This window comes from Emys orbicularis, chromosome 11 (genome assembly GCF_028017835.1).
Source record: "Emys orbicularis isolate rEmyOrb1 chromosome 11, rEmyOrb1.hap1, whole genome shotgun sequence".
Taxonomy (NCBI): Eukaryota; Metazoa; Chordata; order Testudines; family Emydidae; genus Emys; species Emys orbicularis.
In genome coordinates this window covers 66,230,734-66,246,425 of record NC_088693.1, presented here as the reverse complement: position 1 = coordinate 66,246,425, position 15,692 = coordinate 66,230,734, and positions in this window count along the sequence as shown.

The window sequence follows — 15,692 nt, the reverse complement described above, 5'->3', positions numbered from 1 at the left end:
TGCATTTTCCAATGTACATTTCTTTGCATTTATCAACATTGAATTTCATCTGCCATTTTGTTGACCGGTCACCCAGTTTTGTGAGATCCCTTTGTAACACTTCATAGTCTGCTTTGGACTTACAAAAATTACTCAAGATAGTTAATTATCATCTGCAAACTTTGCCACCTCACTGCTTACCACTTTTTTCTAAGCATTTATGAATACATTGAATAGCACTCTTCCCAGTACAGGTCCTTAGGGGACCCTGCAGTTTACCTCTCCCCATTGTGAAAACTGACCATTTATTCCTACTCTTTGTTTCCTGTCTTTTAACCAGTTACTGATCCATGAAAGAACCTTTCTTCTTACCCCATGACTGCTCACTTTGCTTAACAGCCTTTGGTGAGGGACCTTGTCAAAGGCTTTCTGAAATTCCAACCACATTCTATCAACTGGATCACGCTTGTACCCCTGTTTGTTGACCCCCTCAAAGAATTTTAATAGATTGGTGAGACATGGTTTCCCTCTACAAAAGCCATGTTGACTCTTCCCCAACATATTGTGTCTATAATGCTGTTCTTTACTATGGTTTCAACCAATTTGCTTGGCACTGAAGTTAGGCTTACCGATCTCCACAGCCAGTAGAATGATTCTGGCAAGCATATAAGGGCTACTCACGTTTTGTTGATTTTTAGACATCCTGTGATGTAGCAGCAGCTGTCATTCAGAACAGGGTCCAGCTTCTTCATGCTAGCTAATCCTTCCCACACTGGAAATGTGTATTTGGCCCTCAGATTGCAAACTGCAAGTGCAATGGCTCTTAGTATTGTTGGGTTGGCTCTCCATTTTGAGTTTGCAAGCTGTTATTCCAGGCGCAAAACTTTGCCTTTTATCTTCTCCATGTGTGCCTTGAAGGAGAGAGTGTAGTCTGGCATCACTCCAAGGTAGACAGGGTTCCAGCAGTGGGCAAGTGATACCCCATTCCAGATTCTCGTTAATTGTCTATAGGCAGCAGGGTTCTGAAGATGAGACTCATTTGTGTTTTAGCTGGGTTGGTGCACAATTGGTTCTTGGTGTAATCAGCTGAGAGCCCGGATAGCGCCAGTGTTAGCATTGCTTCAGTCTAGGTGAACTTGGGCAGTGATGCGTAGATTGCCAGCATAGTGTCGAGTTGGGTCAGTTGATCGTTTGTTTAGATGTTGAAGAGTAATGGCAAAAGTATGTTCCCTGTGATGGGTTGTTTTTCTGTTGCCTCTATTGGCTCCTCTTCCCATATAGTCTGACAAAAACTTCAGTTCTCTAATAGAAATTGTCAGTCGTACAAGGTGGTGATCTTTGGTCATATTGTATGTTTTAGTGAGGAGCCCTTGGCAATTCACTATGTCCTATGCTGTCGATAGGTTGACAAACATGGCACAAGTTACCAAACCCTTCTCAAAGCCATCTTCAATGTATTGAGTAATGTTCAGCACTTGATATGCCTGAGTGGAATCCAGTTTGCTTTGGGATTAGGTGCTTTTCAACGAGGGGTGATAGGTGGTTTAAGATGAGATGCTTATACAGTTTGTAGAGGTGACATAGCAGTGATATAGGCCTGAAGTTTTTCAGTTTTGTTGCGTCCTTCCACTGCCTCAGAACATGCTCAATGCCAGATCTTAGGTACTTTATATGTGGTTGAGCATGTGTTAAACAACTTCAGGAAATTATTGTAGGAAATTCCATCATTGGTACTAACTTCTGTTTTGAAATATGGGGAGACTATTCTCATTGCTAATAGATAAGATGATCCATGAGGAAAAAAACAGCGTTTTAGAGAAACCATGTCAAATTTTCAAAAGTGCCAATGAGTCAGATTTTGAAAGGTAAGTGGTTGCCTAAAGGTGCAGATAGGCACCTAGTAGGATCTTCAGAAATGCTTATATGCTAAATCCCTGTTGAAAGCAATGGGAACTAGGGCCCAGATTTATAAAGGTGTTCAGGCGTTGCTCTGCTCAGTGTTGCAACACCTAACTCATTTTGGAGTTTCATTCCCATTTTCAAATGGGATTTTGGTACTTTGGAGCCTGAATCCCACTGCCTCTCCATGGGATTTAAACTCCTAAGTGGCCAAATCCCTTTTGAAAATGAGATTTAGGCTCCTAAATCAATTGGGTATGGTAATGCGGAGCGCAACAACACCTTAATATCTTTACTAATCTGGATTTAGTCCCTAGGGAGATTTTCAAAAGCACATATCTGCATTTTTGCAAATCTGGCCCTAAGTGACAAAGGATCCTCAGGCCTAGTCTACACGTAACATTTAAGCTAGGTTGACCTAAGAGATGTGTAGGTATGCTGACCTAAGCCCCAGTGTATACACTTCTAGCTTGACCGAAAATGTTTTCCATTGACCTAGCTACCACCTTTCGGAGGTGTGGATTAACAACAGTGATGGAAAAAATCCCTTCCAGCTCAGCTGCCCCACCGTAGCTGTTGCTGCTGTAGGATCTGTAGCATAGACATAGCCCTAAAGCTCATTGAAAACCAATGGGACTTAGGAGCCTAAGTGACAAAGGCACTTCTCAAAATTTTACTCGCCATCAGGGATAAGGGTTGGATAAATCTCCAAAGTAAGAAAAATCCCCTGATAATCATGGCTTAAGTTATTTTATGTTTGGAGTCATTTTCCTCCTCTGCAACCTGAGATAAAAGGTAACTACAGCCTCTTTATTCAAAAGCATCCTGCAACGTATGTTTCCCAATCAGCATGGATAAACAATGGAAGAAGGTTAAGAAGCTGTTTAATAATGTAACGAAATCATGAGGAAAAAACATTTAAGAAAGAAAGCCATTCGTCTGAAAATAATAATTAAACATTTCAAAACACCGCTAAGAGGATTGGATTTCAGGAACGGGTGGAATGGCTATTATTTCGAGACTTCCAGGGGTTACTGGTAGTACCTCATGCATAACTAATCCTTGGCGCTTCGCTCCAGCTAGTTAAATAGAGAAGCTGTTTCAATATTCCACTGCCTTAGGTGTTGACTGCTGATAGACAAGTATTTATGTGCGCACTACACCACTGGGTCATAGCAGAGTGAGAAATTAATTGTTCTACCTCAGATGAGGTTTGAATGCCAATTGGCCTTTCTCTTCTCCCCCCTCTCCACCCTTATTTTTTTAATATTTAGTCAAGGCAATTGAGCTTAAATTTAAAATTTCCCGATGTCTTTGCATATATCATTGATGGGACTGCAAGTCTGTAACTGAGAATAGGCCTCAATTAATCACCTTTTGAACTGAGCGGTGCCACTAATTGAATGAAACTTTCTGGGAAAGACACAAAATAATTAGTTTGCATCTCCTAGGTTGTCAGTATATGGGTATCGTAATAGGTTTTTTATGACTACATTTCATTACATATTAAAATATTAATTAACATGGAAAACATATTTTGGAGCCCTGCTTCTTTGTATTAAACACGGTCAATTGTTGCTTGCCAGGAATTCAACTTATTGAGAGTGACTGTGCAAATGTTGTGTGTGGAAATTGAAGGGTTTGTGCCCTGTAGAGGTGATACCAATTTGTTTCCCATGTGATGTGAAATACTGGAGATGTGTATGTGTTCAGACAGGCGATGTGACTGTAGGGGGTTGGTGCTAGACTGAAACTTGCAGGATCTGAGTTCTAGTCCTGGCCTGTTGGGTGACCTTGATCAAGTCACTGTGCCTCAGTTTCCCTGTCTGTACAATGGGGATAAAGATACTGACCTTTTTGTAAAGCACTTTGGTAAAAAGCATCCTAGCATAATGATTTATTTATTGTGAAATATTATTATTTAAGGTGTAAACTTTGTAGTCCTTACTCAGGCAAAACACCCATTGAGTTCAAAGTGTAGCCTGATCTATAGATTATGTATTCATTATATTGATCCCGGTTATCACTCTGAGGTTTGACAGGTTCTTGTCCCAAGATCAGGCCCAGTATTATTAAAATTAGTGTGCACTTGGGAACCCTGCTGTAAACAGTTGCAACACTCACACTATAGGAACCCTTGTATAGTTACAGCAGTTTATTCATACATTTAGCAAAGTCCCAAACACTCTAGCCTAGTAAGGTAGGTAGAGATAATACAGAATGTACACCTGAACATCCATATACTCTTACCACCCCTTACAGAACAACCGAAATATTAGCCATTATCTTCCTCATCATCACCAGTGGCCATCATCTTGGCACCTTCCAAGGGCTACATCTCTCTCTCTCTCTCTCTCTCTCTCTCTCTCTCTCTCTCTCTCTCTCTCTCTCTCTCTCTCTCTCTCTCTCTCTCTCTCTCTCTCTCTCTCTCCTCCTGCCCACAGGCTGGGATACGACTTTTAGAATATGTTACCTTGATGCCACTATGTCTGACTATTCAGTAGCGGTTTCTCCCCTCTTCCTTATTTGTATATCCTCACCCTACTAATGTTGAGGTGTCCTTCTCTTATAGATTAGTATATTAATGATCTCAACTTATTATCATATACGTCAATGCATAGCCATGGCACTCTTGTGGTCAGATAGTTGTGGATGTTCGATTCAAAAGCTGACATTGGCTTGTGTTCCTGTGGTTGACCGGGGTCGTTATGGACAAAATTCCCCCTTATACTCTCTATTCCCAGTTCCCCCAAACTTAGGGGTGACTGTTAGGCCATTTATCTGTGCCAGAGTTCATAGGCCTCAAACCTTATGCTAACTGCTGAAGCTAATGTCTTACAGGATACAGGCCTGTAGGTTTCTTGCATTACTGCTGCATAAAATAAACGAGAAAGCTAGCTTTTGGGGCTACAAAAGGGAGTATGAACCAAGCAAAGGCTACAGATTTTGGCCCTGAATATTAGACAGAATTTTGAGGCAGTGTAAAGGAACACCAATTGTGATTCACAAATATGAATGAGGTCTCAATCTGCTGCGATCCCTTGTGTAAAATAAACAGTGGGATTTGTAGTTTGACTCTATGCGACAGTGTAGGAGGAAGAGAGAGGCAGCCACAAAATAATGATAAAAGCGTAAAAGCCAAAATAAATTTCAGATTTACCTTCGTTATATGGGAGGAACAGGCAAAGCGTTTTTTTGTTTTTGGACAGCACATAATCTAGGACCTGATTCTATGACCATAGATGTAAATGGAGAAACTTGCTTTGACTTTAAAGGGCTTTTGGATCAGGCACATAGTGTACAGGGTTAGGGTCTGCTCCAGCAGAGCATGTAAGCACATGCTTAACTTTAAGTAAATGAAGAGTTCCATTGACTTCAGTGGGACTATAAGCTTAAAGTTAAGCACATGCTTCAGTGTTGCACTGGATCATGGCCAGGGCCAGCTCTGGCTTTTTTGCTGCCCCAGGCAAAAAAGCCTCCCGCCGCCCCCCGCTCCCCAGCGGGGAGCATGGCAGGGGAGGGCGCGGAGCCCGGCCGCGGCCCAGCTCTCCCTGGCCGGCGCGCCGCGGGGAGGGCGGCGAGCCCGGCTGGGGCCCCGCTCTCCCCGGCGGCAGGAGCGCCAGGGGGAGGGCGGCGCGCCCCGCGGGCCCTACTCTCCCCGGCGGCAGGCGCGCCGGGAGGAGGGCGGTGAGCCCGGCCGCGGGCCCCGCTCTCCCCGGCAGCAGGAGCGCCGGGAGGAGGGCGGCGAGCCCGGCCGTGGGCCCCGCTCTCTCCTCGGCGGCAGGAGCGCTGGGAGAAGGGCAGCGAGCCCACCGCGGCTCCGCTCTCCCCGACCGGCCGGAGCGCCGGAGGGAGGGCGGCGAGCCCGGCCCGGGCCCCGCTCTCTCCGACCGGCCGGAGCGCCGGGGGGAGGGCGGCGAGCCTGCCGCGGCTCTGCTCTCCCCGACCGGCTGGAGCGCCGCCAGGAGGGCGGAGAGCCCGGCCGGGGTCCCGCTCTCCCCGGCCGGCCGGAGCGCCGGGAGGAGGGCGGAGAGCCCGGCCGGGGTCCCGCTCTCCCCGGCCGGCCGGAGCGCCGGGAGGAGGGCGGAGAGCCCGGCCGGGGTCCCGCTCTCCCCGGCCGGCCGGAGCGCCGGGAGGAGGGCGGAGAGCCCGGCCGGGGTCCCGCTCTCCCCGGCCGGCCGGAGCGCCGGGAGGAGGGCGGAGAGCCCGGCCGGGGTCCCGCTCTCCCCGGCCGGCCGGAGCGCCAGGGGAGGGCGGCGAGCCCGCTGCGGCGCCGCTCTCCCCAGCGGCCGGAGCACCGCGGGGAGGGCGGCGAGCCCAGTCGCGGCCCCGCTCTCGGGCCTGAGCGCCGCCCCCCTCCAGGTGCCGCCCCAAGCACATGCTTGGTAGGCTGGTGCCAGGAGCCGGCCCTGATCATGGCCTTAGGCCTGAATCTTCAGCCTTATTTAAGAGAGATGATGCACTGAAATTAGTGGGAATATTTGTGTGGTAAAGGACCACTTGCATGAATAAAAGTTGCAGGCTTAGCCCTGTAGGGCCTGATCCAAAACCCATTAAAATCAGTTGAAAGTCTTTTTAATTGACTTCAGTGAGCTTTGGATCAGGCCCCTGGAGACCAGCAATGACAGATCAGAAGGAACTTTTAACTTATTGGTGATTTATTCCACGCATCAAAGGTAACCTGTAGTTATTATCAGTGATTGCTGTAAATTGCAATGTTTAGATTTTGCAATTTCACAGTGACATGGTAAGAGACAGTTTTCTATTTACGAGCCACTGAAGAAATAAATCCTTTCATCACAAGACATCAGAGCTCTCAGCTGGAGACGATCAGAAGCCAAGAGTCATCAAATGACTTGTTTCTTGATGTGGAATTTTTACCTATCAGACTGAATAGTATCCTTTCGTACATTAGATATTCCCCCCCTCTTTTTTCTATTGAGGAAAACCTATACTTTAGGTTTCACACACCACCTTTGCTTATTGATATGGCATATGTGCACAATTAAAGGTGCATACGTTATTTTATGCAGGTTATAAGAAGGCTGATAGTTCAAATATGTCAAAGGGCAGGGTTTTCACAGGCTCTCTCTGTCTATTCTGATTAATAAAAGCAATAAATGCCTACCCCATACTCTGGCCTTCTAAATACTTTTCACTGCTAAATGAATAAGCTATACAATAAATAATATAATTTATTTTTATTTGATTTTTTGGGCTTTCCTCACAGCTTTTATTTACAAGTATGGAGAGTGAAAATGATACCGATAAAGCCAATATTTTTATTCCAGAGGAAGGAAAAATGCCTTGTGTAAATCTTTGAGCCTCTAAGGCTATGGACCATAAGAACATAAGAACGGCCATACTGGGTCAGACCAAAGGTCCATCTAGCCCAGTATCCTGTCTACCGACAGTGGCCAATGCCAGGTGCCCCAGAGGGAGTGAACCTAACAGGTAATGATCAAGTGATCTCTCTCCTGCCGTCCATCTCCACCCTCTGACAAACAGAGGCTAGGGACACCATTCTTTACCCATCCTGGCTAATAGCCATTAATGGACTTAATCTCCATTAATTTATCCAGTTCTCTTTTAAACGCTGTTATAGTCCTAGCCTTCACAACCTCCTCAGGCAAGGAGTTCCACAAGTTGACTGTGCGCTGTGTGAAGAACTTCCTTTTATTTGTTTTAAACCTGCTGCCCATTAATTTCATTTGGTGGCCCCTAGTTCTTGTATTATGGGAATAAGTAAATAACTTTTCCTTATCTACTTTCTCCACATCACTCATGATTTTATATACCTCTATCATATCCCCCTTTAGTCTCCTCTTTTCCATATCCTGCCCTTGATCTACATGCTACGGATATTGACATTAGCCTGCTCTAATCTCTGGTTTGAAATGTAGACCATGATTCCGGTACTCTCTGCAAGGGCACTTGTGAATGCTAGATCCATGGATCCAGTGTTCACGCCCTTGGCAGTCCCCTGCCCCGAAACACAGTATAAGACACGCATGCGCCCACAGGCTGATGTGGAAGTGGCTTGAAGGCCACCTTTGCAGTGGGAGGGGAGTGCCCCTTTCATACAGCTGACTTCGTTTTGTACAGTGGGGCCGCTGTGGTTCTGTGCATTGGGTGCCTTCCCTAGCACCGAGCCTTCCCTCGCGGGGTTCTGCTCAGGTGCACGGTCCCTTGGCGGATCAGGACCATACATTTTGTGTACCATTAGAGCTCTTTTTCTAATCTATTCTTCTCCCTTCCACTGCACAGATAATAAATGCATTGCATGAAACGCAACATAAACTGGATTGTTGAGACTTTGGGGACATTCGTTTAACATCTCATCCCCTGATATTTTTACTTTTTTGTAGGCTGTCCATATATGTTTCTGGGCCAACACTTTAAAGGGTAGGGAGCCAGTGCCCAACTGTGTGTAGTCAAAACAAATTCTGTTAGTAAGCATGAGCAACACCAATGCCATTGAGGAAACCAGCCCCCCTGCAGTGCATGTTGTAGCATATTTTGCTCGTTAGCCGGCCTGCATTTTGTCCCCTTCACCTTCTCTCAATAGCACTTTTCTTTCCAGGACGAAGGCTTTGCATAGTAAAGAATTCACACCAGTAGAGTGAGCTTCACTTTCTTCTCCCTTCTCTTTTTTTTTGTTCTCCTATTTCCTCCATAAAGTTTCAGTTTGCTGCTTCCAGGCCACTTAGCTTTTTGTTGCACAGCCATGGGCCAATCCAGGCTAGAAAATTGTATCCTACTTTTAGCCATGACAACTCAGCTGGAGTATGGTTTTTCCACTGTTTTTCCTTTCAGAGTAATTAACGTGGCTTTATGGCTGAAATTACCAAGTAGAATAGCAGCTAAATCTATCCTCAGTCAAGCGCAGCAGACTTTTATTCAGATTATCACGAGAAAAAATTGAAATGAAAAAATAATGAATTACAAGCAGTGTAACGATTTACTGAATATTTCATTTATTTGGGCTATCTAGCTACAAACTAATACAATCTTCTTTCCTGTCACAACCACATCTCTCTCTTTGTTTTTGGTGATCAGAGATTAATACATAATTGTAGTGGGAGCAGCCAACCAGATAGAGTATGTTAGTTACAATGTGTGTGTGTTTTTAATATGTGCTGCTCTCTATGTGGGTGTGTAGCACGTGGCACTTTGGGAACCCTTTGTACAGATTCGGTGAAAGAATCTTGGAATTTTTCAACAGAGGAGTATGAGCCTGATCCTCAGCTTGGATAAATTGACATAGTTCCATTGACGTCAGCACCCATGTCAATTTACACCAACTGAGGGTTTGTCCGTGTGTATGAATTTTCACAAGCGCTTGTACGTCATAGAGTTTAGATTGCCTTCCAGACTTGATATACCCCAAATGTCAGCTGAAATAAAAGGACAAAAAAGAAAGTCTTATTAATGTATAAAGAGGAGCTCAATCCACTTATGTACCCCCCTCCAGGTACTTGGCAGTTGGGAATACCCACATTTGAGTGGCACCCACATATAGCAGGAGTGTTGGGGTTACACCATTGCTGTCCCAGCCCATATCTACATTGAAAGACTGTGTTAAATTTGGTTTATGAGAGCAGAGCACGCATGCAGTAGAAATTAATTCATTTTGAGTGGAAGTCACGGCTGAGTATGGATTGCAGCTTCCGTTTAGGAGGCAGCATCCAGCACCTATCACTCACCTAGAGCAGAACTGAATACAGTGGAGGGAAAATGTAAGCTTCATTAAGACACAAATCTGGTTTTGAGGACTCCTTGTGCAACAGAACTGGCACAGTGCCACCAAACAGAGAGGAGGGCTGGATCTGAGGGGTAATGTCGGGTGGGCACCCCTTGCAGCCTGCCGAGCCCAGCTCAAAGGCAGTGCTGTGATGGGACAGCACTTCAACCATTCAGAGAAAACTGGTAACTCTTTTCTGTAGGTTTTTGGACCATGCCATGGAATGGAATAAAAGATTCTGTGCTGTCTGTAGAATATGATAGGAAGGTCCAGAGACAGCAAGGAAGGAAGAGCATTCTCTGTAAAATCCTACAGATTTTTTGAGTAATTTCTAGGGAACCCTCTTGGTTTTATCTGTCTTCTCTTCCATAAGGATGCTCTGTGTGCAGGGCCGGCTCTAGGCACCAGCATTCCAAGCATGTGCTTTGGGCGGCTCTTCTCAAGGGGCGGCATTCCGTTTTGTTTTGTTTTTTTTTGCTTGGGCGGCGGCACTCCGGCTTTTTTGTGTGTGTGTGTTTAGGGCGGCAAAAAACCTGGAGCCGGCCCTGTCTGTGTGGCAGCACCCATGGGGATTTGGGGCATGGCTATGGGAGGGATTGCATGCAGAACCTGAATGAGTGACTAAAGAGCAGTTTGCCTCCCAGCCACCCCCTCCTATTCCCTCTGCAGAGATCGCTAGTAGAGCTGGGCAAAACTTACCAGACAAGTAGTTTTTATTTGCCAAAAAATGCAATTTTGGTCAACTCAGAACTATTTGCCAGTATGACACACATTCACTGAATAGTTTTGTCCAAAAATGTTTTTTTTCCCCCCCAGGACTTAGGCACCACTCACAAAATGGAGAAAGGGCTTCCTTTATAACCGTTTGCCCAGTAGTTCAGGCACTCGTCCAGATGTGGGAAACCCAGGTTCAGTTCCCCTCTCTGTCTGATATGGAAAAGGGATTTGGGTTTCCCATGCTAGAAAAGACTGCTCTAACTACTGGGATATGGGATAGTCTGGTGTGTGGGGGGGTCTCTCAGTCTGTTCTGTGGGAGCAAGGCCATCGCCACTTCCTCCTCTTCTTCCTTCAGCAGTTGTATGCCTATAGCCCTTCATTTCCTTTGCTTTTAATTTAAAAAGTGCCCAGAAAATAAAAGATTTTTTTGTTGACTTTTTCAATTCACCAGATTTTTATAATAATTTTCAGTTTGGGTCAAACTGAAAAGAAAAAAAGAAAAAAAACCAATATGTTTTTTCCAAACAGCCATCAAATCAAAAAATCAATTATCTGCCCAGCTCTAATCACTAGATCTTTAAGTGTGAAGAGTGGAGTGAAAACCCATTGAAAAAAACCTTAAAGTCTATGAGTCTATGAAAGAACGGTGGGACTTTCTCCTCTGAGCAGAATTTCACATCTAGTTCACTATGGGCCCAGTCCAGCTTTCATTGATGTCAGTAGCCAAACTCTCATTGACTTCCGTGGTGCAAGTTAAGACTTCATAAACAGGTCACAACATTGTTTTGTCCTCAGATCATTAGGGGAAAATATTGAGCATTAACCTTTTATGCTTACTGCTGATATTGAAATCTCTACACAGTATCCGATGCATTTACTCGTCTCCAGATAAAATGTCTGTGTAGAATGCTTGTATGTGGGATTATTTTCAAATATAAAATAAAAACCTGTATTGCAATTAATCTTTTTTTTTTATCAGATTACAGGTGGCAAGAGTGATCTTTTTGGCCTCTTCCCCGCCTCCTCCCCTGAGCGCTCCGCATTCCCGCTCCTATCCCCTCCCTCCCACAGTTTGTTACGCCATGAAACAGCTGTTTTGCAGCGGCAAGCGCTGGGAGGAGAAGTGGGGACGCAGTGCGCTCAGGGGAGGAGGCGGAGGTGAGGTGAGCTGGGGTGGGGAGCTTGGCTGCCAGTGGGTGCAGAGCCCACCAATTTTTCCCCGTGGGTGCTCCAGCCCTGGAGCATTGGTGCCTTAGCTGAAGAATTATGGGAACTGAGGCAAAAGTTTCCAGTGCAATATCAAGGCAAACTATTTGTGACTGACTGAATGTAGGGAATTGGAGTGAAGGTGACCAACAGTAGGTAATGTGTATTCAGATCATGTATTTTCCTAACCTTTTAATAAAGTATATTGCACTCTATAAATACTGAAAATCGGTAGACTTTCGAATGTAAAGGAAAATGGCTGTATTGTTCATTCAGATTAACAGTCCATTAGAGTGTTATTAGTTGTTTGTAGAGCTGGTCAAAATGTTTCACATGAAAAATGTGTGTTGGAAAATGTGTTTTTTGTCAAAATCAAGATTTTTCATGGGAAAATGTCAGTTTCAGTGACATTTGATTTCTCTAAACGTTCCTAGTTGGAAAAGAGCAAGAAATGTAGAATGTTTTTTCTACATTCACACACTTCTTTGTACTCCCCTCCCACCATGCACACAATTTCTCCAGTGTGAAAAATGGGGGAGAAAGCAAGAAAGGGGGTAAAATCCTGAAAATCAAAAAAATGAAAAATAAAAAAAAACAAATTTGGGGGGTTTCCGAACACCGACACAAAATATTATAAGTTGAAATGAAACTAACCATGTCTTTTCAACCTTTCAAAAAGAAACATTCTTTTAATCTGTTTCAAAATGAAAATTCCTGCAGACAGCCCAATTTTTGAAAAGGGATTTTTCTCACTACATTTTCTTCTTGGGTGGGAGTGTGGGGGGAGGGAATTGTGTTTCCAGGCAGGTCTGGTTGTTTCATATTTTGGCACTAAAATAGACAACGCAGGGCTGTGACGGGTTCCCCCGGGTGCAGCCTGGAACTGGAGTACGGCTGAGCCCTCTGTCTTACCAACTTGTGCTCCCTCTCACACTGTGCTGCTCTGACAAGCTGCAAACCCTTCCAGGTCCTGCATTCACACAGCCATCCACAGGCAGGGACACACACCAAGTTGTTACATGAATGCTTTCACCAGCCACTCATGAACCAGCAATAGAGAGGCTCCAGCCAACTTCCCACAGCTTCTGAGCCTAGGAACCCAGAGCTGTACCGTCCTGCCCTTATCAGAAGCCTGACCAGTGTAAGTTTATTACCCAGTCCACCCCTCCCTCAATGTGGCGAGGACATACACCAGCCCTTGTTCCTGAGCAGATTTCCCTGGCACTTCAAGCAACATACTGTTTTTAGTAAAAAATATAAAACATATTTATTAACTGCGGAAAGATTGATCTGTACGTTTACTACTTATAATCACCTAAAATCTAGGTTAGCTAACTAAGGCTAGGTCTACACTACAGCGGGGGTCCGACCTAAGATACGCAACTTCAGCTACGTGAATACCGTAGCTGAAGTTGCGTATTTTAGGTCGGCTTACCTGGCTGTGAGGACGGGGGAAAGTCGACCGCTGCCGCCGACTCCGCTGCCGCCTCTTGCCGTGGTGGATTTCCGGAGTCGACGGCAGAGCGATCAGGGATCGATTTTATCGCGTCTTCACTAGACGCGATAAGTCGATCCCAGAACATCGATTGCCTGCCGCCGGACCCTCCGGTAAGTGTAGATGTAGCCTAAGAAATAAAAGTAGAAACACAATCGGAGTTATATAAACTAGACAAGATTTGAATCAAGCAATGTCTCACCCGGTAGGCTTGCCAACCCTCCAGGAATTAAAGATTAATCTTTAATTAAAGATTGTCATGTGATGAAATCTCCAGGAATTCATCCAGCCAAAGATGGTATAGTTCCTTTATACACAAGCTGGGATTCTCCTTTCCAGCCTGGGACCACTTTCACAGTTCAGTCTTTGTTCTCCAGATGTGCTTCCAGGTGTTGTTGTGGGAGGAGTGAGACCAAATGATGTCATCACTTCCCCCTTTTATAGCTTCTTCCAGCTTGCTGGAAAGATCCTTTGCTAATCATGTGTGAAGCAACCTCCTTTGTGCATGTGCTATCTCTGAGAGGTTTCCATTGTATACAGTTCTTGGGGTAATCCTTGTGAGTGTGTGTATTCCCCTTAATGGGCCATCATCAGTTTCTGGCTGCCCCATTGTTGTACCCAAAAGACTGGTTGTGGGTGTTTCCAACTTCCCTACATATTTCAGTAACACACGTGCACAGCAAAACTTCATAACTCCGCCTACAATGATAGCACACACAATTTAACAGGATATTAATGTTCAACAGATTAAGACTTTTAAAATGATACCTCACAAGGCATACTTTGTACAAAACATATCATAATTATATCACCATGGTAAGTATGGGGTGCCACAGCTTTTCTTTGGGGTACAGAGTGTCACGGGGGCCAAATTCCCCCTTGCCAGTGCCTTTGCTAGTTGGGTCCTTGTGACTCTTCAAGACTCATGCTGAGGAAGAGGAGATAGTGCTGCTACTGCTTCCTCGCTTGAGATTTAAGTTAGAACCAGGCCTCCAAAGGAACCAGGCAATTGGAGGCTGAGAAGGGCGAGTTCTCCATCTTCTGGCTGTACAAGCTGTGTCCCTCCTGGTCTAGTGCTGCTCATCAAAGAGTTGAGGGGAGTTTGTAGCTCCATCTCTTCCCACAGCAGAATGAGTCTAGCCCATGTGGCTTGTGAAATGTATTCTAGGTTTTATAGACTCTTTGCAGCTTAATTTGGGTCAAGTTTGTCTTTAATTATGTAATAAGTTGAGACAAATCGCTACAATTTGGAACAGGAATGGTTGCTTCACGGTGTGCATGTTTAATCTGATTACGGAAATGCCTCAAAAGTAAAATCCAGCTACTTGTGAGCAGTGTCTTCTCGTAATATTAGTCTGCTTTAACCCAGTATATTCGTCATTCAGGGGCGTGTGTCTGTACAGAACATGAATGATATAGTCAATAAAATTTTTTAGTATATATTTTAAATTGGAACTTTTATATTATTATGGAATTTACATGGGGATATATATCACTGTTACCTACTCTGCACACAATAAAGTCTAACAAATATCATCTGTCTACAGTAGACAGGATGAAAAGGTCTAACGATCGCCATCTAAATGATAAATTGATGAACATTTCAAAAGGCTTTGCATCAAGACAAGACCGAGACAAAGGGAAACTGAGTGCAGAGTGCCAAATATACCGGCCATTGAAAAAGGTCATTTATTAATAGGGCATATTTTATATTTTCAAACTCCTAATTTGGGGCAAAATAATGCTTTGAGGTGACAGGTACAGCACCAATAAAAGTGAAACTGACCAGATTTGCCTGTTATATGGCGAAGTGGCTGGAAGCGATGGAGTAGCGCCTAAGAGGTACATCTCTTGAGATGATCAACATCAGGCAGTTGGAGCTTTGTGGATTTTGTCTGTGTGGAGTAGAGGGGGGACTGGTGGAATGAGGGGTCATGTTGACAGGCATGCAGAAATTCCCATGGGAGCCATTAGTTACAGCATTCACATTCATTTCACTCCTACTTTCCACTGATGAAGGGTGTAAGGGTATACTATTCTATCACATGGGAGGGAGCCCCCACAGTGGAGATCTGTGTGGCTGGAGGGCCATGTTTTAACTATTATGGAAGCTGGAAAAGAACACCAGCAAATAATAATTAATATCCCCCCCCCCCCCCCAAAAAAATGCAGAAGAATTTTGACCAGCTGTAGTTAAGGGTGTTCAATCCTCCATCTTTGAGCTGAATCAATTAGTAGTGTTTGGTCACATTAATCATGCGGTATTGTTTCTGTTCCCTGTTGGATGAGCACCACTCCTGTAAGTGCCAATTCAGCAAAATACTTGAGCACATGCTTATCCCTAGGGCAGGGGTTCTCAACCTTTTTCTTTCTGAGGCCCCCCACCCAATACACCATAAAAGCTCCACAGCCCAGCTGTGTGTCACAACTGTTTTCCTGCATATAAAAGTCAGGGCCAGCGTTAGGAGGTAGCAAGCAGGGCAATTGCCTGGGTCCCCACATCACAGGGGGCACCACAAAGCTAAATTGCTCAGGCTTTGTCTTCAGTCCTGGGTGGTGGAGCTCAGAACCCCGGGCGGCAGTCCTGCGTGGCTGGGCTTCGTCTTTCTGCCCTGGGCCCTAGTGAGTCTAATGCCAGCCATGCTTGGCAG